Source organism: Peromyscus leucopus, chromosome 4 (assembly GCF_004664715.2).
Source record: "Peromyscus leucopus breed LL Stock chromosome 4, UCI_PerLeu_2.1, whole genome shotgun sequence".
In the NCBI taxonomy this organism is placed as follows: Eukaryota; Metazoa; Chordata; class Mammalia; order Rodentia; family Cricetidae; genus Peromyscus; species Peromyscus leucopus.
The window spans coordinates 112,612,124-112,634,196 of record NC_051066.1 but is presented as its reverse complement, the minus strand read 5'-3'; the positions used below and the strand labels follow the sequence as shown (position 1 = coordinate 112,634,196).

Below are 22,073 nucleotides of genomic sequence, written 5' to 3'. Positions count from 1 at the left end.
TTTCTGAGTCTGGGTTACCTCACTCAGGATGATTTTTTCTAGATCCACCATTTGCGTGCAAACCTCATGATGTCATTGTTTTTCTCTGCTGAGTAGTATTCCATTGTGTATATGTGCCACAATTTATTTATACATTCTTCAGTTGAAGGGCATCTAGGTTGTTTCCAGGTTTGGGCTATTACAAACAATGCTGATATATAAACATAGCTGAGCAAGTGCTCTTGTGGTATGATTGAGCATTTCTTGGGTATATGCCCAGGAGTGCTATAGCTGGATCTTGGGGAGATTGATTCCCAATTTTCTAAGAAAGCGCCATATTGATTTCCAAAGTGGTTGTACAAGCTTGCATTCCACCAGCAGTGGAGGAGAGTTCCCCGAGTTCCACATCCTCTCCAGCATAAAGTGTCCTCAGTGTTTTTGATCTTAGCCATTCTGACAGGCGTAAGGTGGTATCTCAGAGTTGTTTTGATTTGCATTTCCCTGATGATTAGGGATGTTGAGCAATTCCTTAAATGTCTTTCAGCCATTTGGTTTCCTCTGTTGAGAATTCTCTGTTTAATTCTAAAGCCCATTTCTTCAATTGGACTGTTGGTTGTTTTGATGTCTAATTCTTGAGTTCCTTATATATTCTGGATATCAGTCCTCTGTCAGATGTGGGGTTGGTGAAGATCTTTTCCCATTCTGTAGGCTGTCGCTTTGCCTTGTTGACTGTATCCTTTGCTCTACAAAAGCTTCTCAGTTTCAAGAGGTCCATTGATTGATTGTTTCTCTCAGTGCCTGTGCTACTGGTATTATATTTAGGAAGTGATCTCCTATGCCAATGCATTCAAGACTACTTCCTACTTTCTCTTCTAGCAGATTCAGAGTAGCTGGATTTATGTTGAGGTCCTTGATCCACTTGGACTTAAGTTTTGTGCATGGTGACAGATATGGATCTATTTGCAGCCTTCTACATGTTGATATCCAGTTATGCCAGCACCATTTGTTGAAGATGCTTTCTTTTTTCCATTGTACACTTTTGGCTTCTTTGTCAAAAATTACATGTTCATAGGTGTGTGGGTTAATGTCAGGGTCTTCAATTCGATTCCATTGGTCCACATGTCGGTTTTTATGGCAATACCAAGCTGTTTTTATTACTGTAGCTCTATAGTAGAGCTTGAAGTCAGGGATTGTGATACCTCCAGAGGTTGTTTTATTGTACAGGATTCTTTTGGCTATACTGGGTTTTTTTTTTCCATATGAAGTTGAGTATTATTCTTTCCAGGTCTGTGAAGAATTGTGTTGGTATTTTGATGGGATTGCATTGAATCTGTAGATTGCTTTTGGTAAAATTGCCATTTTTACTATGTTGGCCCTGCCTATCCATGAGCATGGGAGATCTTTCCATTTTATGACATCTTCTTCAATTTCTTTTTTCAGGGACTTAAAGTTCTTGTCATATAGGTCCTTCACTTGCTTGGTTAGTGTTACCCCAAGGTATTTTATGTCTTTTGTGGCTATTGTAAAGGGCGATGTATCTCTGATTTCCTTCTCAGCTTCTTTGTCCATTGTATATAGGAGGGCTACTGATTTTTTTGAGTTGACCTTGTATCCTGCTATGTTGCTGAAGGTGTTTATAAGCTTTATCAGTTCCTGGGTGGAATATTTGGGGTCACTCAAGTATACTATCATGTCATCTGCAAATAAGGAAAGCTTGACTTCTTCCTTTCCAATTTGTATCCCCTTAATCTCCTTATGTTGTCTTATTGCTCTGGCTAGAACTTCAAGTACTATATTGAATAAGTATGGGGAGAGTGGACAGCCTTGCCTTGTTCCTGATTTTAGTGGAATTGCTTTGAGTTTCTCTCCATTTAATTTGATGTTGGCTGTTGGCTTGCTGTAAATTGCCTTTATTATGTTTAGGTATGTTCCCTGTATTCCTGATCGCTCCAAGACTTTTATCATGAAGGGGTGTTGGATTTTGTCAAATGTGGTGAAGGCATTCTTAAATATAAAGCCACTGGAAGAAATCAGAAAACAAAATACAGATTTGAGTATTATATGTTGCATGCAAATATATACATTTTTAAATGAAACAAATATATTGAGCAGCAGTGATATCAACCATGACAGTTAATGTGATAATATGCTGAACAATTATTCAAATTCTAAACAATCAACATCACTCTGTTGTCCAAATATCTAAACAAATAGTTCAAAAGCAAGACATTAAAAAAAAAGACAAGTGGAAACACCTATTTCATCTTCTTACTATTAATAATAGAAATACAAATAAAAGTGAGGTGTGTATTAAATATTAAAAATAGTAAAAAGTAACAATACTGACAAGAGGTATCAACAGAGTCATCCTCATTTACTCATAGTAGGAAGGCTACATAAAGCCTTCTGAGAGACGAGTGTGAAGATATCTGGTAAATGCTTTTTAAAATTCATATTGTTTGAAAAAACTTTCTTTTTATTTTGTGTTTAGTCTTTGAGAAGGAAGTAAATACTAGCAACATTTGAGTAAAAGGTTATTCATTATAATGTATATTAAAAATTAGAAGAGTGTGTATAACTAAATGTCAGGGGCTGATGGCAGTATTTTAGGTCGGATAGATGATGGACTACTCTGAGGTATTGAATGTGATCATTATGAGGATCATGCAATGAGATGGTTGTAAGGGGAGTGCTCAGGCAACTCGACTGCATGTAACACATTGTGAATATGTGCTTTGTGACATTGAAAAACTCAAACACTGACGGAAAACAGGCGGTCTCTGGCAGGTAGAAACGTGACTTTTCTCTTTCAATTTCTTTCTGAGTATTTCAGAATCACAAACCCCACGATTTTGCAAATGTGATGATGATACACATTCAGGTTGTGATTATTCATGTTACAGCATCCATTGATTATCTGTTGTGTCAGTGATTCTGCCAGGTGTATCAGCAATGCCTCTAAGTTTGCATGCAAATGAAAGAAATTACCTATCTCAAATAAAAGGAATCTGTTAGAAGGCTATCAGAGGTCTAAAAGAATTGGCTGGAGGGTCAGGCAAGATGCTCTGGGAAGATGCTCTGGGAGGTAAAAGGCACTTGCTTTAAAAATAATACCACAGAGGGGGGGATAAAAAAAAATACCACATCTAGGACCTGAGTTTGATCCTCTTGACCGCTAGAACCCACATGATAAATGGAGAGAACTAACTCCAGCAAGTTTTCACCTGACCTCCACATACACCAAGGCATATGTAACCTCCTACGCACAATAGGTACATAAATAAATAAATATAAGTAAATGGGATTTAAATAAAAAAAAACCCTCTGAATTGCCAGAAATGTGGGAGGTAATTTCCCAAACCAAATGCGCACAGAAAACGTCTTAGAAACAGAGAAGTACAGAATCAGCTTGAGAGTCTAGACAGCTGTATCAAGAACTTAATAGGCTGACAAGGGTTGTTTGCTCAGATCGTGGCCACAGCCCATGGGTGACTATGCTTACAATTCACCACCCTATTCTGTGCCTAGTCTACCCACTGAACACCAGAGAGGCAGGTGCTCTGACTGGCAGACTCATCATTGATTTTCCAAAACCGAATCAAACAAAACCAAAGACGGAACTAAAATGTCTGTTACCCTAGGAATTAGAGGCCTATAGGACTGAATATCACCCTTCCTAATGACCATTTTCTGTGATGTAGTTTACTCAGTTCACCCACTGTGGTGTGCATATGAATGATGCACTGTAGGTTCCCTATAGCAGGGATAATTTGTGATCCTCATATACAAATAGTTTTGGAGGGAAATTTCTATGCTCACGAGAGAGAAGATGTAAACAAAGTATAATCTGAAACAGTTTAGCAAAAGCAAAAGGATAGTTTGGAATGGATTGGGCAACAACACAGCTCTAGGCATTTTTTCAGGAGTACCTGACATCTAATATGTTGTATGATTCTTTCAATTTAACTCACTACAAATACTGGACACTTGGTTTAAATAACTTTGGTATAAAATTCTAAAATATAACCCTTAGATCAGTTTGTATTCTACTGAACTCCCCATCAAAAAAGTGAAAATTTCTGTAGTTATCCAGGAAATATAATGGTGCTAAAATTTTTATTTTGTGTGTATGAATGTTTGTCTGAATGCATAGCATCCAGAAGAGGGATTCAAGTCCCCTTGTACTGAGTTACAAATGGTTATGGGCTGCCATATGGGTGTTTTGAATTGAACTCAGGTCCTCTGGAAGAGCAGCCAGTACTCTTAGCCACTGACCTATTTTTTTCCAGCCCCAACAATAGTGCTTTATAATTCATTATAAACTTTTCCATGAGAAAAGATGGTTTGAAAATGGCAGGAACAAAAATAAAGTAATTTTTTTTATTATTATATTACAAAAAAGACAGATAAAAAACTCAAAGCACCTCTGGTCACCACATGTAACATGTTGCTCTGCTCTTCAAACTCTCTTACTCTGTTAGCAACCCTCTGCATCATCAAAGAGCCCATGTTCCACCTGGAGCCTGTGCTCCCATTCATGGCCTTTCTCTCTGCATCTAGAACCTGGCTTCTACGTTCTTAGGATTCCTACCCATAATAGGGCTACATAAAAGCTTATCAGAGGGATAAGTGAACTTGGACATATAAGCGTGTGTCATCATAAAGGTGTTAGGGACCAAAGGAGATGAAATGGATGAAGGCTGGTTCTTTGCTTTGTCTTTGAATTTAAACTTGGCTTCTAGCTTGTCACACATAATACAAGGCACACACATAATTTACAGCTCATCCAACAGCATATAAATTATATGAAAACCAGACTACATTTCTGTGATTACAGATAACATACTGAACAAGATGTAAAAAATCATTAAAATATGTTCCCCATGCACATTAATTAATAATTATAAGAATGTTATCAAATAAGTCATTCAAGGCCAAATGTGCTGCAGTTAGACATTATAGTAGAGCCAAAGTGGTTTATTTGCATCCAAATTCCATAAATGCAGGGCAACAGCAACTCAGTAGATACTCAGAGCAGCTTTGCATGAAACTCAAAACATTTGGGGAACAAAGATTAACTCAATTAACTGATCTTTGTAAACTCCTCAATGTGCTCAAACCCTCAGGTTCAGCATTTCTGTGCCCTCAGATTTCTACATGAAAAGGTAAAGTGAAGGCATCATTGCCCTGCTGTGTTCACTGTTATGTTTAACTGCATGATCAAAATGAAAAATCAGTATCTTGTTGCTTTTATAAAAATGAGTTTTACTTACAATTAAAAAATGTTCTGTTGTGGGAAAGTGTGTACTATTTTTAAATGGAATTGACATTTTTTCCCCTTTGGCAATGAAAAGTACCTTGTTTTTTCTTCAAGGTACTGTACTATACCACCACTTCATATCCCTACCCTTCCAGCATCTCACTCTTTAAATTAATTAAGAAGACTTCATGCAACCAATATAGATTATATGAATATGATCTATTCAATAGCAGATTATGTAATGGGGAGAATTGAGGAAGGAAAAAAAAAGCAAATAAACTTTTGTTCCAAATAAGACATCTGACAGACAACAATTATCAATTTCACTTGTCAGTTAAAATGCAGGGATTATACACAATTTAGAAACTCTTTAGCTGTTCATTGGATATCACTTTGTGCGTTTGCTTCTAATGATGATCATTTAAGTTAAAAAGATTAGGGAAAGTGGCAACTCAGCTAACAGGTGAAAATCATTAGCTATAACAGCAGTCTGTCTCACACAAGGACTAACTTTTAACTTCATTACATTTTACTGGTTCAGGAAGCAAACATTCTGGGAGAGAGAACTGTATAAAACAAAGATTCTTCTTCCAATGTAGGAACAGTTACTACTTGAGTGTGCTTTAAACTGTAAAAATATGGACATTGGAGGAAGAGAGAGTTAAAGAAAACATCTTATAGAAATAGTATGTAGAGCATTCCTTGTCCATGTAGTTTTTAGAACACTATTATCCTAAAGGTTTTAGACATATAGAAATAAATGCCAAATCAATTTTCCAATTACATTTGGCTAGCTATTCATGCCTCAAGTAAACAGTACAGCTGTCCATACATTATGGGCTCTATACTTGTGGATTCCACTGCTACAGATCATAAGACATTTGAAAAACGTTACACCCATACTGAACTTGTACAGCCAGTTTTCTTGTCATTTCCCCCAAAGTAATGCATTATAACAACTGTTAACATGTGCATTGTAGTAAGTATTGCAGATTATCTAGACATGATTTTCAGTATGTGGGAGATATGTCTAGTTTTCTTGTGGTGTCCTTGACCCTTCTGGCTCCTACAATCCTCCATCCATTCTGAAGGATTCCCCAACTTCCACCCAGTGTTTGCCAGTGGGTCTACATCTGTTTCCATCAGTTTCTGGATGAAGCCTTCCTAATGACAATTAAGCTAATAGGCTAGGCACCAATCTATGAGTATATAAGACTATCATTAAGCATTGTTACATTGACTTTTTTTTCTCCAGTCATGTTTGGTTTTATCCTAGGTCTCTGCATCATCCAGCTTGTGGGTCTTGGTGCTCCAGGCAGTGTCAGGGGTGGACTTAGTCTCTTAGATGGGTTTTAGGCTAGACTAGTTATTGGTTGGCCATTCACTTCAATCTCTAGACCATCCTTACCCTAGTATATACAATAGGTAGGACAGACTATAGGCCAAAAGTTATGTGGCTGGGTTGGTATCCCACTCCCTCTATTTGAAGTCTTGCCTGGTCACAGGAAATTGCCAGTTCAGGTTATGTATCTACTATTGTTAGGAGTCTTAGCTGGGGTCATGTTTGTGGATTCCTGGAAGATTCTCTTGCACCAGGTTTTTACCTTTCTAATAGTCTCTTTCAGCACTCTCCTCCTATGCACCCCCCAACCTGATCACTTATGTTCCATTCCAACCCACCATCCATTTATAAAATGTATTCTATTTCCCCTTCCTGGAAGATCTGAGTGTCTCCCCATGATCCTTTCTTGTTACCTAGTCTCTTTGGGTCTGTAGATTATAGCATAGTTATCCTTTATTTTATAGCAAATATCCACTTATGAGTGAGTACACACCATGTTTGTCTTTCTTGGTCTAGGTTACCTCACTTAAGATGATTTTTTTCTAGTTCCATCCATTTGCCTTCAAATTTCCTGATGTAATTGTTTTGAACAACTGAGTAATAATCCATTATGTAAATATATTACATTTTCTTTATCCATTCCTTGGTTGAGGGGCATCTAGGTTGTTTCCAGTTTCTGGCTATTACAAATAAAACTGCTATGAACATAGTTGAGCAAGTGTCCTTGTGATATGATTCAGCATCTTTTAGGTATATGCTCAAGAATAGTATAGCTGGGTCATGTAGTAAATTGATATGCAGTTTTCTGAGAAACTGCCACACTGATTTCCAAGGTGGCTGTAGAAGTTTGCACTCCCACCAGCAATAGAGAAGTGTTCCCCTTGCTCCACATCCTTTCCAGCATTAGATGTCACTTGTGTTTTTGATCTTAGCCATTCTGAGAGGTGTAAGATGGAAGAGTAGTTTTGATTTGCATTTCACTGGTAGCTAAGGATATTGAACATCTCCTTAAGTGCTTCTCTGTCATCTGAGATTCCTCTATTGAGAATTCTGTTCAGATCGATACCCCATTTTTAATTGGATTATTTGGTTTGTTGATGTCTAATTTCTTGAGTTCTTTATATATCTTAGAAATCAGCCCTCTATCAGATGTGGGGTTGGTGAAGATCTTTTCCCATTCTGTAGGCTGCCATTTTGTCCTATTGATGGTGTACTTTGCCTTACAGAAACATTTCAGTTTCATGATGTCCCATTTATTAAGTGTAGAACTTAGTGTCTACACTATTGATGTCCTGTCTTGGAGTTGCCTCCTGTGCCAGTGCACTCAAAGCCATTTCCCACTTTCTCTTCTATAAGGTTCCATGTATCTGGATTAATATTAAGGTCTTTGATCAACTGGGACTTGAGTTTTGTGTAGGGTGAAAATATGGATTGACATTCTTGTACATGTTGACATCCAGTTATACCAGCACCATTTGTTGAAAAATGTTATCTTTTTTCCAATGTATAATTTTGTCTTCTTTGTTAAAAATCAGGTGTCCATAGGTGTGTGGATTAATGCTTGGGTCTTCAATTTGATTCCATTGATCAACCTGGCCGTTTTCATTGCCAGTAATATATGGTTTGTTGAGCTTGATATCAGGGATGATGATACCTCTGGAAGTTCTCTTATTGTACAAGATTGATTTAATTATCTGGGGATTTTTTTGTATGTAGGCTTCATCCCAGAGATGCAGGGATAATTCAACATTTAAAAATCTGCCAATGTAATCCACCATATAAGCAAACTGAAAGAAAAAATCCATAGGATCATCTCATTAGATGCTGAAAAAGCCTTTGACAAAATCCACAATGCCTTCATGATAAAAGTCTTGAAGAGATCAGGGATACAAGGGACATACCTAAACATAATAGAAGCAATATACAGCAACTTAAATGGAGAGGAAACTCAAAGCAATTCCACTAAAATAATAAACAAGACAAGGTTGTCCACTCTCTCCATGCCTATTCAATATAGTACTTGAAGTTCTAGCTAGAGCATTAAGACAACTAAAGAAAATCAAGGAGACAGAGATTGGAAAGGAAGAAGTCAAAGTAGCATTATTTGCAAATGATATGATAGTATACATAAGTGACCCCAAAAATTCTACCAGAGAACTCTTGTAGCTGATAAATGCCTTTAATCAAGTGACTGGATATAAATCAACTAAAAAAAAATCAGTCACTTTCCTATATCCAAATGATAAATGGGCAGAGAAATAATGTGAGGGAATCAACACCTTTTACAATAACCTCAAATAATATAAAATATCTTGGTGTAACTCTAACCAAGCAAGTGAAAGACCTACATGACAAGAGTTTCAAGTCTTTGAAAAAAGAAATTGGAGAATATATCAGAAGATGGAAAGATCTCTCATGCTTATATATAGGTAAGATTAACATAGTAAAAATGACCATTTTACCAAAAAACAATCTGCAAGTCCAATGCAGTCCTCATTAAAATCCCAACACAATTCTTTACAGAACTTGAAAGACCAGTACTCAATTTTATATGAAGAAATTATATTTTTAAAGGATACATTTTAAAGATTGTATCCTGGGGAAAACTGTGTTAATATACAGTTTATTTTAAAAAGTAGAATTTCAGATATTTGCTGAAAACATTTGCATGAGTTGGCTTCAGCAGTCATTTTTTTTCAACCATGCACATTTTTTTTAAAGTTTCTATTATACTTTACTTGAATTCAACCAAAAATAAATAAATCATATAGTCTTGTGCTTGCTGGAGGTAGGAATTATCAAAACTTAAAAGGATGACAGGATAGTTCTATGACATCATTTTGTCAAGCCATAGTACACTCACATACAGTTGTGTGCAGCGGTAAAGTAGACCCTTATGCATGAAGCTCATTATATACAATGGTGCAGTGGAACCTTGTGCATTCTATAGAATGGAGAGGTGGAGCCTTCTACATGATATGAGTTCTATAAAATGGTAAAGAGATGCTCTAGTGGTTTCAGTAAGAATGGCCCCCATATGCTCATATATTTGAATGCTTGGTCACCAGAAAGAGGAACTTCTTGAAAGGATTAGAAGGATTAGTAGGTTTGGCCTTTTTGGAGTACTTGTGCCTTGTTGGAGGAAGTTCTCATTGGGAATGGGCTTTGAGGTTTTCAAAGCCCATGCTAGGCCCAGTCTCTCTTTATCGTTCTCTGCTAGCACATCAGGATATAGCTCTCAGCTACTTCTCCAGTACCACTCTTGCCTGATTCCATGCTCTGTGCCATGAAGATAATAGAATAAGCCTCTGAAACTGTAAGCAAGTCCCCAATTAAATGCTATCTTTTATAAGAATTGGCTTGGTGTCTCTTCACAGCAATAGAACAGTAACTAAGACAGGAGTCTTATACATGATGTACATTTTATAGAATAGTAGAACAGAGCCTAACTGATGTACATTTTGTAAAATAATGGAGTAGGGCTTGTACTGTACATGATATGCATTCTAAAGAAGGTGGGGTAGGGCCTTTACATCATGTGCACTCTATAGAATAATGTAGTGTAGCCATTCACATGATGTTTGTTCTATAGAATGGTGGAGAGGAATCCTACCAATGATTTGTGTCCAATAGAATGGGTGGGAAAAAATCTCAAAATCAACATGGGAATCACCTGAGGTACCTAAGCATAACAGTATCACTATACTTTGCTTAAAAGTAATGCAAAACAAATGAGATAGAAAAAGTCCAGAACTGTCCCTAGAGTTTTTATTTGCTTAGAAAAGGCCAGTGTTAGAGGAGATTTCCATTTTCTGACTTCAATTTTATTTTAAACACAAAATGTAGTCCTCCCACTGAGGAGTCCTTCTTTTTTTCTCTATGTTGTCCAGGGTTTTCGCTGACTGTTGACACCACTGTAGAACAGAAAAACCTTTGGTTCTAATTCAATTATTTAACTGATAAGGGAAAAACAAATAACTAGCGGGCCAGAAAGATTGCTCAGCAGGTGAAAGCATTTGCTGCATAGCCTGCTGACCTGAGTTTTCTCCTTCAAACCCACATAAAGATGGAAGGAGATAACTGACATCTTATCTTGACATACTCATAGTAGGAGGTGCACCCCCATGTACCCCCACACATATACACATAAACATATACACTAATAACAAAAATTTAAGTGAATGAATGCAATTAGATTTTTCTATTCAAGTGGTGCTTATACAAGCCTGCTTTATCCTTTGACAGACTAGATAAAAAAATTTTGAAAACAAATGGTACAATTGCTATTGTAAACTAGTCACCCATGTTTTTAATAGATGAACTTTAGAGTTCTCTTATGTGTTTTTAGGTCATGTAGGGGCCACAGTAATGAACACAGTAGGTAAATCCCTCCTTTGAATAAGAGACAGAGAGCATACAGTGAGCATTGTAAGTAAGTGTGTTCCGTGTCAGCAGCTGATGATGCTCTGGAGAATATGGAGAGAATAAAGGGATCAGAAAGTTTGGCATGGGTGGAGGTCCTAAGTGTGATTTCAAATAGAGGGGTCAGATCAGCCATACCAGAATGGTGATATTTGAGGGAAGGGCAGAAACTAGCCCTGTGGTACCCAAAGATGTGGATTTCTTCTGGGAAATGTATGTTTTGTGATTTTGTCACTATGCAGCCTTACAGAGAACATTAAAAAAGCCAAATGCAGGTACATCTTTAAAAAAATATTAATTTAACAATCACCAAACAAAGAACACATTTCTTTCTGGGATTTTTATACATAACTCTGTCTCATGAGGTGGCCTTTGATGTAAGCAAGAGGCATAGTAAACACAGAATGTATGAACTGGCTGTTGGTGTAACATAGCATAGTTTCATAGTAAATGATTTCTTTTAATCACAAAGAATACATTTTAAAACATAGATTCAAGTATACATAGAGCAGTAACATAGTCATTTATCATCACTGATGTGTACTTTTATAAATTTATTTGCTTGTTAAAAGATATTCCTCAGAATTGGAGCAAAGTTGGCAACAATAACTGGAATCCTATGAAGACATTATTCATAGCAGTTGATTTCTCTGAGTTCTATATTCTATCTTATTTAATTCTTGTAAGAAGTCATAAAAGACAATAGGAAAAAGTACTTTCTTATTTCTAAAGCCTGAGTCCTTTGACCTCTTCTATTTTGATTGGAATTCCCTCTAGGATCAGAACTTGAGGTGGGATTCAAGAGCAAGTATATCATTTGGAAACTTCATGGAGCATCATTGAGAGAGAAAACAGCACAGTGAAGGAGCATGACTTGGTTCCATGCTGCACTGCAATTAAATACTCTAGACTAGACCGTTTGTAAATAATAGAAATTTGTTACTTTGAGGTCTAATGATGGGAACAGAAGAAGGGGAGTGTAGTGGTGTGTGAGGGAATTTTATCCAAGTACACCATATAAGTGCATGAAGATGGCCTTTGTAACCATGTATAATATTTTCTAAAGGTATAGGTTATTTAAGATAACTCTGTTTAAATTAACCAACAGTTTTTCAAAGGTCTGGGAAATCAAAGATCTCAAGGTGAAAAAAGTCAAAGTCAAATTACCAGCACCCATAAAGGGCTGGCTTCAAGAGAGGGCTACATCCTCCTGGGGCAGGAAGACAAAACAGAAAAAGCTCATCTTCAGCTATTTTAAAAAATATGGATCCTGCCTTCATGATCCAGTCACCTCCTTAAGGCCTCATCTCTGAAGACCATCTTTAGGTCTAAGTGCCAACATAAAAATGTCAGAGAGATGCACATATCCAGTTCATAGCAGAAAGGTTACCAACATTGGAGTATTAAACTGGGAAAACTGGAAAGTGTGTAACACTCATGTTTTAGAATTCATCTATCCAAAGATGAAAGAGCCAAAACATTTATAGACCACCTTTTATCAGTCACTGGTTGAAGACTGATTCTAAGATAGCTTAATTATATACTACGAACATCTGAGATTTGGGGAAGTCCTCAGGAACATAATGTGGCTGGTGGAAGTCAGTTTGGATACAAGTTAGCTTGAAGGCTTGCTAGCACCATACCTTGTGCTTAACCTATGTTGCAAAACTGCATGGATCTTTGAGAAATTGTAATTTAAAATGAAACAAGCATTTATCTTTTTACATTTTATTTTCATATAGAGGCCAAAGACCATTTTCATGCTAACATACAATGTACCTTGAACATATCCCTCCCATACATTCCATCCTCCCATTAGTCCCATTGCTGTCTATACAGTTTTGATTCTATTTCCATGTCATTTACACACATATGATTTTATAAACATATAAGTCTATAAATAGCCACAGATGAGAGAAAACATATAGTACTTATCTTTATGAATGACTTAATTTGTTTATTATGATGATCTCCAATCGCATTCATTTTCTTCCTAATGATAAAGCTCTATCTTCATTGCTGACAAAAATTCATGGTGTATGCAAACTAGTTTCTTTATTTAAAAATACTTCTGTTGTTGGATACCTAGATTGATTCTATAGCATAGCTATAGTTGTGTATAAGTATCTCAGTGATACGTTGACTTGAAGCCCTTTGGTAAATACCCAGAAGCAGTATAGCAGGGTCCTATGGAGGACCTGTTGCTAGTCTTTTAAGGAATCTCCATACTAACTTCCATAGTGGCTGGATTAATTTACATACCCACCAGAAGAATATAAGGGTTACCTTTTTTCTGTATCCTGGACAGCATTTTTTCATTTTTTTTTCATGCTGGCTGCAATTCTGCTGAGGTGCAATGGAATTTCAGTAAAATTGTTGGTTATATTTTTCTGATAGTAAGTGAGGATAAATGATTTTATGGTTGTTAGACATTTGTTCTTCATTTAGAAAGTGGATTTAATGACACCACAAAGCTTCTGTACAGCAAAGGAAATAGTTAACTGAGAGAAGAGGCACACTACATAAGTTACCAAAGACACTACAGAGATTCTTTCTTTCCAGCATCTTGTGATTTTAGTTTTTCCTCTTTGTGTCCTAATTTGCCATTGTTCTGGCTGTTTCTATTTTGGAGCTTTGGTAAGAAATAGATTTGTGTTGATATACCAATTTAGACTGGAGTTAAAATTAAAATTAATTTGCATATTTGAGATCTAACTTAATGGGAGGAAAATCAATGATAAAATTGCATCCTAAATGATGTTCAAGGAGATGAACTTAGAGTGAGCTTTTGGGGATGTGTCACTCCAATCTAGTATGAAATATATGTACCCAGCCCTTATCCTGAGCACTCTCTCTCCCCTTGAGATTTCTCATACAGAATCTATTTTCTCTCAGTGACTTATGAGATTTGCTGCTGGAGTATCCTACGCAGACTCCTGTTTGTTATATCAGTTCAACTTTGGGGAAAGACAAATTAGAAATTAACTTTGGTGGCTGCTATGTACTATTTTGATTGTTATTTAGTGGCAGACTAGATCCTTGTTTCCATTATTTCTCTAGTCTTGCCATCCATTAACACTGATATAATCATTATTTTGTTTGTTTGTGGATATTCATGGATGCTTGAGAAAGTTGCAAACTTAAAATCCTAACTATTGATTACTTTCAGGCCCTCTAAGACCATGATACATCCAGCATTCTCCACAGATATCATCAGCTATGTACTTTATGATAATTTCACTGATTAGGTAGGGACATTAGGCTTGCCTGTCTATGTTTATTTGTTTTCTGTGAAATGCTTTGCATTATTGAGTCTTGGAGAATGTTATCCTCTTTCTGCACATAGCCTTATGGGGTAATACTCTTGGTGTTGCTGGACTATGTTAAAGGGAAACTTAATCAATGATTAAGTTAAAACGTTTTTTCAAAATTTAAAGGCACTATTCAGAGGCGTCTTAATATGTATCAGGGCCCTGACAATGGAATTTTGCAACAAGGAAAAGTTTTATCTTATCTTTAAATATACCTTATGAAGTTGGAACTGTAGAGTCAAAGAGCAGATGGAGGCCAATGGATGAAAAATTACCAAACAAGAGAAACCTTGTGTGGGGTTGTGAGTAAAGCAAGATTCTAGGCCAACTAACGTAACAGTATTCCTACTGAAGACCACCCATGGCAATCAGAAATAGCCTGCAGGTTGGAGGGTGGTCAGCCTCCAAGAGTGCTAAGACTTGCTAACTCCCTTGGCATGGAAGTTTTCTACAGCTGGGTTTTATAAGTGCACAAAGGGGCCTTGCTATAAAAGAGTAGGTCCAAGAGTCTGACAAAGATTAGGCAAGCAAAGAGTCTTTGTCAATTGGCAATGCTAGCTACTTTTCATTCTTTCAATTGCTTTGTAGAATTCTCGATTTGCCTTCAGAAAGAATATATAACCTCACTTTTTCCTCCAAGAAAGTCTTAAGTCTTCCGTTTCTTCTAGTTAAAAAAATAAGTGTCATGAAAACATTCTTTCAGACCAGTCACAGAGAGAATAGAAAATACAGGGGAATGTGAGGAAGGTATTTATTCTAATTTGCCTTCTTTCCTTTCCTTGTTTTCTTTCCATGAAAGCTTTTAATTTCTCACAGCAGAGGCAACTTGATATTTGTTTTGAAAATGGCAGCTGGTTTTGTGACAGAAGTAGCTGATGACCCTCACTGTTCTGTGACCCTTTAGGGAAGGACCTTGATGCAGGACACCACACAGTCATGCCTGGCTTCACCTGCTGTGACTTCCTTAATCTGGAACTGGCAGCTTTGAAGTCTGATATAAATTGCAGGCACTGACCTTCAGATTTCCCTGCATGTAAAACAGTATTTGTAATGTTTGGGGGGCCCTGGATTTCAGCCTCTGTGTGGACCCTTACTATCTGTGCAAGTTGACAAAATGTATTACTTCCTCTACAAATTAACAATCACAGATCTCTATTGTTTTCAACTGCCACCATCCTGACCTAAAAGGTGCATCTGGCTGACATTCTTTAGGAACTGCCATATCCTAGGAGATCAATACAGAATATGTGATGAGCAGATAAATGAGTTGTGCTTAGTAGTTGTCTGGTACACACTCAGTAACTACCTACAAAGACTCTTCGTTGATACCCATTTGGTAGCCTTTCAGTTAGATAAGATTTTTGTTTTTACAGATTTAGAATTAACCTAGTGATGGTGGTACATGCCAATAGGATACACTGAAGAGATAGATGCAGGTGTATCATGAGTTCAAAGCCAGCCTGGTATACTCCTTTAAGAGCCTGGGAAGTAGGCTCAGTGGGTAAAGGCACTTTCTGTGCAAGACTAGTGATCCATGTACATTCCCTGTTCAACCCAAATAAAGTTAGAAAGAACCAACTCTACAAAATTGTTTTTTACTGCACACATACAGATACACACACACACACACACACAGAATACTGATAAATTAATTTTAAAATTAAAACCATCATTACAATTTCTTCTTTTAAATTTATTTTGAATTCCTGTTACATACCAATCCCTGTTTCCCCTCCCTCCCATTCTCCCACCTCCCACCTCTCCCCATCCCACCTCCATCCCCTCCTCATAGAGGGTAAGGCCTCCCTTGGGTACTCAACATACAGTCTGGCATACCAAGTTTGAGCATAACTCCTTCCCACTGCATCACGGCTGAGTAAGGCATTGTACCATAGGGAATGGGCTCTAAAAAGTCAATTCGTGTACTTGGGATAAGTCCTGGTCCCATTGTCGGGGGACCCACAAACACATCAAGCCACACAATTTTCACCCACATTCAGAGGGCCTAGTGCAGTCCCATGCAGACTCCCCAGCTGTCAGTTCAGAGTCCATGAGCTCCCACTAGCTCGGGTCAGCTGTGTCTGTGGTTTTTCCCATTATGATCCTGACCCCTTTTGCTCCTATAATCCTTCCTCCCTCTCTTCAACTGAACTCCAGGATCTTGGCCAAGTGCTTGGCTGTGGGTCTCTGCATCTGCTTCCATCAGACACTGGATGTATGTTCTATGATGACAATTAGGATAGACACCAATCTCAGTGCAGGGGAAGGCTAGTTCAAGCACCCTCTCCTCTATTGCTATGAGTCTTAGCTGGGGACAATCTTGTGAGTTCCAGAAAGTACCATTAAGGGGATAGGGAGAAATCTGCAGCTAGGGAAAACCCCATCATTATAATTTCAATCTTTATGTTCTCTATACCAGAGTATCCATTTTAGAACAAATTATTGTTTCTATAATATTTTTATTTATATAGCTCTTATACTGTAATTTTGCTTCTGTAAAGGAGACATCAGAGCTGTGAGGAGATTCATTCTGTCATAAACAGCAGCAGACACAAGGATCCATGTGTCATCTCCTATGACATTCTCCACTCACTGCATTGTTATACTGTGGACCTGGCAGAACAATAATAGAACCAGAGAAATAATGGCAGCGATTGTAATTAAAGCGATACTCATCAGTGTTCTCCAGGGGGAAAAGATGTTTAATACAAGGTATTAGTTCACGAAATTATGAAGGTGAGATTCTGATGACCCACCACCAATAAGCTGAGAGTGAAAGAGGCCAATGGCATACCATGAATACTTAAGAACCAGAGAGCTGAAGGTGTGATTCTAGCTTCATCTCAGTCTAAAGATCTGGGAGTCTAAAGTACAGAGGCAGGAGAAGATAAATCCACCAGCTCCAGAAATTGGGTAGAAAGTGGGCCCTTCTCCAGATTTTTGGTGGTGTTGTTCTTTTCAGATCCTGGCGGACTGGAAGATGTCCAACTAGATTATAGAGGGCCATTGGCTTTACTCTGTCTGTGGACTCAAATGCTTTTCTCTTCTGGAAACACCCTCATAAACACTGAGAAATACTTTGTAGCCAGATGAGTGGGCATGGCATAATCCAGTAAGAACGACACATGAAGTTAGTTAGCATTTACTAACATGGGTAACCTTTACTTGCTATGGCAATACTATTCATAATAACTCTGTGAGGTTTGTACTGTGGTAACCCCTATATTTCAAGTGATGAAACAGACTTCAGAAAAGCTATAAAAATTGCCACTTTTTGAACTTAGGCAGTCATATCTCTCTCTCTCCAGAATCTGCCATCACAACCCCTGAGTAGTATTAACCCCATAGCTCCAGTCTTCTCATACCAGAATTTTCATTTAAATAGTCTGGGCTTTACATAGCAATTCTTTAGACTTGGGGAGTTTGGTCATGTGACTGGACATGTATATTTTACCTGTATGTCTGACTTCAGTGACTGGAGAAATGGCTGTCTGGTTTGAGTTATTTCAGCCTCAGGTCAAAATGGTCATTCAGTGTGTTCAGTAGAAATGCACTGGATTTTATTTTCCTTTGGGTAATTTGGTGTGATGGAATTTATCATGTTACTAGGCAGAATAAAGGAAAATTTTCAACTAATAGAAACAAAGAGAATTGCTGCTATAGACCTTTCAACATTATTAAGACTAGATTGAAGCCTGATGGGAAGTAAATTCAGAAGGCACAGAATTGCAATAGAGGATCCACATGTGAAAGTGATCGCTTTTTTCACCAAAATCTGGGGAGCATACAGACCAGAGCAATGAGTTTGGTTCAGACTTCAGAATGTGAATTCAGAGAGTGATGTCGGAGTTCCATCATAACCCAGTAATAAAATCGACAGTCAAAGGACCTCTCTTCTAAGAGTGCCTAGATTTTTACTTGCTGTATTACCTGAGGAATGTTGGGAAACATCCACAGTCAAATTTTAATGCAGATATTAAACCAGATTAATATATTCAAGGGTAGAGACAACAAAAGTGTCCTATGGTTTCTTGGTGGCCACCCGCATGTCATTGGCAGGGTCATCATAGTACATGGAATCTGAGGTACTGAATTAGAAAATGAGAGAATAGTAAGATTGTGAGTGGGAAGCCATTTTGATAAGTCAATATTTTTGCTTATATATTTGGTTTGATGTATAATAAAATATGGCATAGGATAAAATGCTATGAATCAGTAAATCCCCAAATCATGTGGAACTAACGCTTTTAAATCAGTGCTATGATTTTTCTTTTTATTAGCATATATTAATTGTACAAAATAATGGATTTCATTATGAAATTTTCATAATTGTTTATGTAAGATGCTCTTATCATATTAAGCTCCCTTTTTATTTAGCTCCATTATAATTATGATTAACAGTATTTTAATTTTACAATGAATCTTAAATAATGGCATTCTATCTAATTCTTAGTCTCTGAAATCGCATAAAACATGGTAATACAGCCTCACATATGTTTTAAAGTTCTTATTTTAATTTTATGTGCTTCGGTGTTTTGCCTAGACATGTGAATTATAACACAGACATATATGGTACATTCAGAGACCAAAAGATGACATCAGATCCCCTGGAACTGGAGTTACAGATGATTGTTAACCATCATGTGGGTACTGGGAACTGAACCCAGGTCCTCTGCAAGAGCAGCAAATGCTTCTCTCCAGATTCACCATTAAGATACTTCAAGTCATGCTAGATGTTGTATTAAGCCTTTTATATACATTACATGATTAATTATTGCCATCTCACTGATGAATAAAATTGGCATTAAAACAAGATTAGAAATATAGAAAAATAATATATTATTCTATGACATTTCCTGTTGAAAACTTTTCAAATATCTTCTACTGGATAAACTCTCATCTCCTAGCCTATAGTACCTTTCTATGACATGTATGACATTAATTTATTTCCCCTCTTCATCTCATTCTGTTCTCTGTTTGATCTTCCTGTGGGTACATTTGCCATTACTTCTGAGTGTCCTTTGCCCTAGAACTTGACTTATGTAGTTCATTCTTGACATTCAGATCTGTTAATACTTCCTGCTCTGAAAGATGAATATAATGTTTACCCTGAAAGCCAATCAAACCCTATCACAACATGAAGTTTCATTGTTATTTTATTTTAAATATATGTGATGTGAGTTTCATTTTAGCCATCTAGTATCTATGATGATACTTTATAGCCCTTCAATGCACACTTCCCAATGACTAAAGATGTTAAGCAAGTTTTTATGTGTTAATTGTAGCTTATATTATTTTCTCTGGTAGAGTGGTTGTTCAAAAATTTTTACACATTTTTAAGATGAGTCTTTAAAACATATGTTCTTTCATTATCCAGATTTTCACCGTTTCACTGGCTGAGGGACATGTGTTACATGTAAAGCTTTGAAACATGCTTAAAGATAATAGTTTGAAGAAATTACATATATTCAAATGTACACATGAGATTAGCTGAGTTTCCAGTTGAGTTGATCAGCTGATCTAATGCTCCAATGCTTGTTTCTTTCCCATGGGCATTAGTCACACACAGTCATCTGGCCTTCATGACAATGAAAATATGTGGCCTCTGGTCATAGCTCCAGATCCAGTGTTTTATCCACAAACAAAATAGACACCTTGCTCTCACACACATTGATATGTATAATGTACATTGATTAAATTTAGGGATTCTGTAGTTAAGCAAATATATTTCAGTGTCTGACAGATTGCTAGGGGACCACCTAGCATGTTAGTTTGCACTAGACTGTTCTTTATTATTAAAAATAATAATAAAGTAAATTTTTAAAGCTTTCTTCTGTTTTTTTCATTCCAAATTATAAGAACCATCCATATCTTTTGGTAAAACATCTATCTGTATGAATGTGAATATTTCAGTAACATTTTAGAATAACTAAATTGTTTTTGAAAAATAGCTTCAAAAAGAAAATTGTGAAATATTATACAATGTCACAATGATAAAGTGCATTACAAGAAATGAAACTTGCATTTTGAGGCAGGTTAACTTGAGTGAATACCATTGTTGGCCAGCACTTTGTAAACAATGTGGTGTTCATTGTGTTCAGTTTAAATACTCCACAGCCATTAAGAAAATATTCACGCAGTGCTTAGGCTCTGCAGGATGCATAAAAGTCTGCAGTAAGTCATGATATCTGTCTACCTGATTATGCTACTGCTACTATGAATGTTGGGCCAGATACCCTTTGGGGAGCTGACTTGCACAGTGCTTCACATCTCTAGAGTTATTTCAAGACCTAACTCCTGAATCTGTAGCAATGTTGTTTACATTTATACGTGTGACCCTAAACTTATGTGTGTGATAAATATCTACATGTGCATGGTGAATTTTAACTTTGCAGTCTTACAAAGTTATGAAGAAGTAAGTGAAACTTGACTTTTCAATTTTTTTTATTCCTGAATTGCAGAAATTGATTATCCTTTGGGATAGGCAGAGACAGGGTCCATTTCACAACCAGAACATTTCACAAGGGGAATTGGTGAAAGTATTTGAAATGTGTCATGTCATGATTTAAGAAACACACACTAGTGTTGTTGAGATATCAAAACCAACTGCCTATTGCCTACATTTGTCTAAGTGTAGACTCTGACACATTCTCTGGCTGTCTTTCTGCTTTTCTCTTTATATTTTCATCCCCTGTGGATCCTTGAGTTACTTACTCTAGGCCCCTGTCCACAGGAATGTAGTTTAATTTACCTGTATCGCATCGAAGACTTCAGACTTGTAGAGTGCTGCAGGTGCCACAGGACCTTTTCAAGCCCTGCTGTGAAAGAGGGAGGAACAGAGAGGCAAAGGCAGTTGGGTAAAAGGAATGATTCAGGGGAAGAAGTGGCAGGGAATTTTATCTGTGGAAGGTAGAGTTTCCTGGTTAGGAAAATACTCACAAAAATAGAAGTCACTAAGTCAGTAGAATCCTGTAGGAGGCTTTCCCAAAGTTTTGCAACCGAAGAGGATAGAGGCTTCTCAAAGTAAAATTGGACCTTACAGATTTTCCATGAGTTCTCCAAAGGGTGGGTCCAGTGCACATGTGTTACATAGATTGCAACTTGTAAAAATCACTAAAAATCTATGCATTTAATTAATATGTACTATGTACTGGATATATGCATCACATTTAACCTGTAATTTCACAAATATACATGCAATCTATAAGATTCATCAATAAGAGGCAAATGGCAACAGGTAGACCTATCAGGAAGAAATAAAACTGTTCAAATTGACTTGATAGCATGAAGAACCAGATTTAAGCTCAAGGTAGATAAGACACTGGGTGGTTTTAACTATGTACTCAATTGAAGTCCAATGAGAAGAATAATAATTTGCCATGATGATCATTCAGTAGATTCAGCTAAAATCAGTTATTTGTAGCCCTGTGTTATATTCTTATCCCCACCCCTTTTTTTAACGGATAGTTATCTCCAAATCCTAACATCCTAGTCTTTGTTATTTAAAATACCATGGAATGTTGGAAACTCAGCAGAAAAGTAGAATCAGTTGCTCTCTAACTGGATTATTCAGCAAAATCATTGGGCTATTTTCCATGGTCTATTGACCTTTCTCAAGGCTCTGAGTCCTGTATCTTCCCATAACTTCTATAGGTGTATCTAGTATATATTAAAGTTTAGATTATGAGCTTTGTTTGTTACCTATTGCACTAGCAAGGAGCCCTCCCTCCCAAAGTTTAGAATGTTGGCTGAGGACAAG

The 22,073-nt window shown here is 37.0% G+C and overlaps 1 protein-coding gene across 3 annotated transcripts in view; it reads left to right on the top strand.

The window, feature by feature from the left end:
- Pak5 (p21 (RAC1) activated kinase 5) overlaps nucleotides 1-22,073 on the top strand; it is a 297,256-nt gene that overhangs the window by 8,184 nt on the left and 266,999 nt on the right. The window contains exon 2 of one of the 3 annotated variants that reach the window (XM_028884505.2): nucleotides 5,106-5,144. The exons of the other annotated variants lie outside the window; for them this stretch is intronic. The gene's annotated coding sequence lies outside the window, so the exon portion shown is untranslated. The remainder of the gene's footprint in view (nucleotides 1-5,105; nucleotides 5,145-22,073) is intronic. 3 annotated transcript variants of the gene reach the window in all.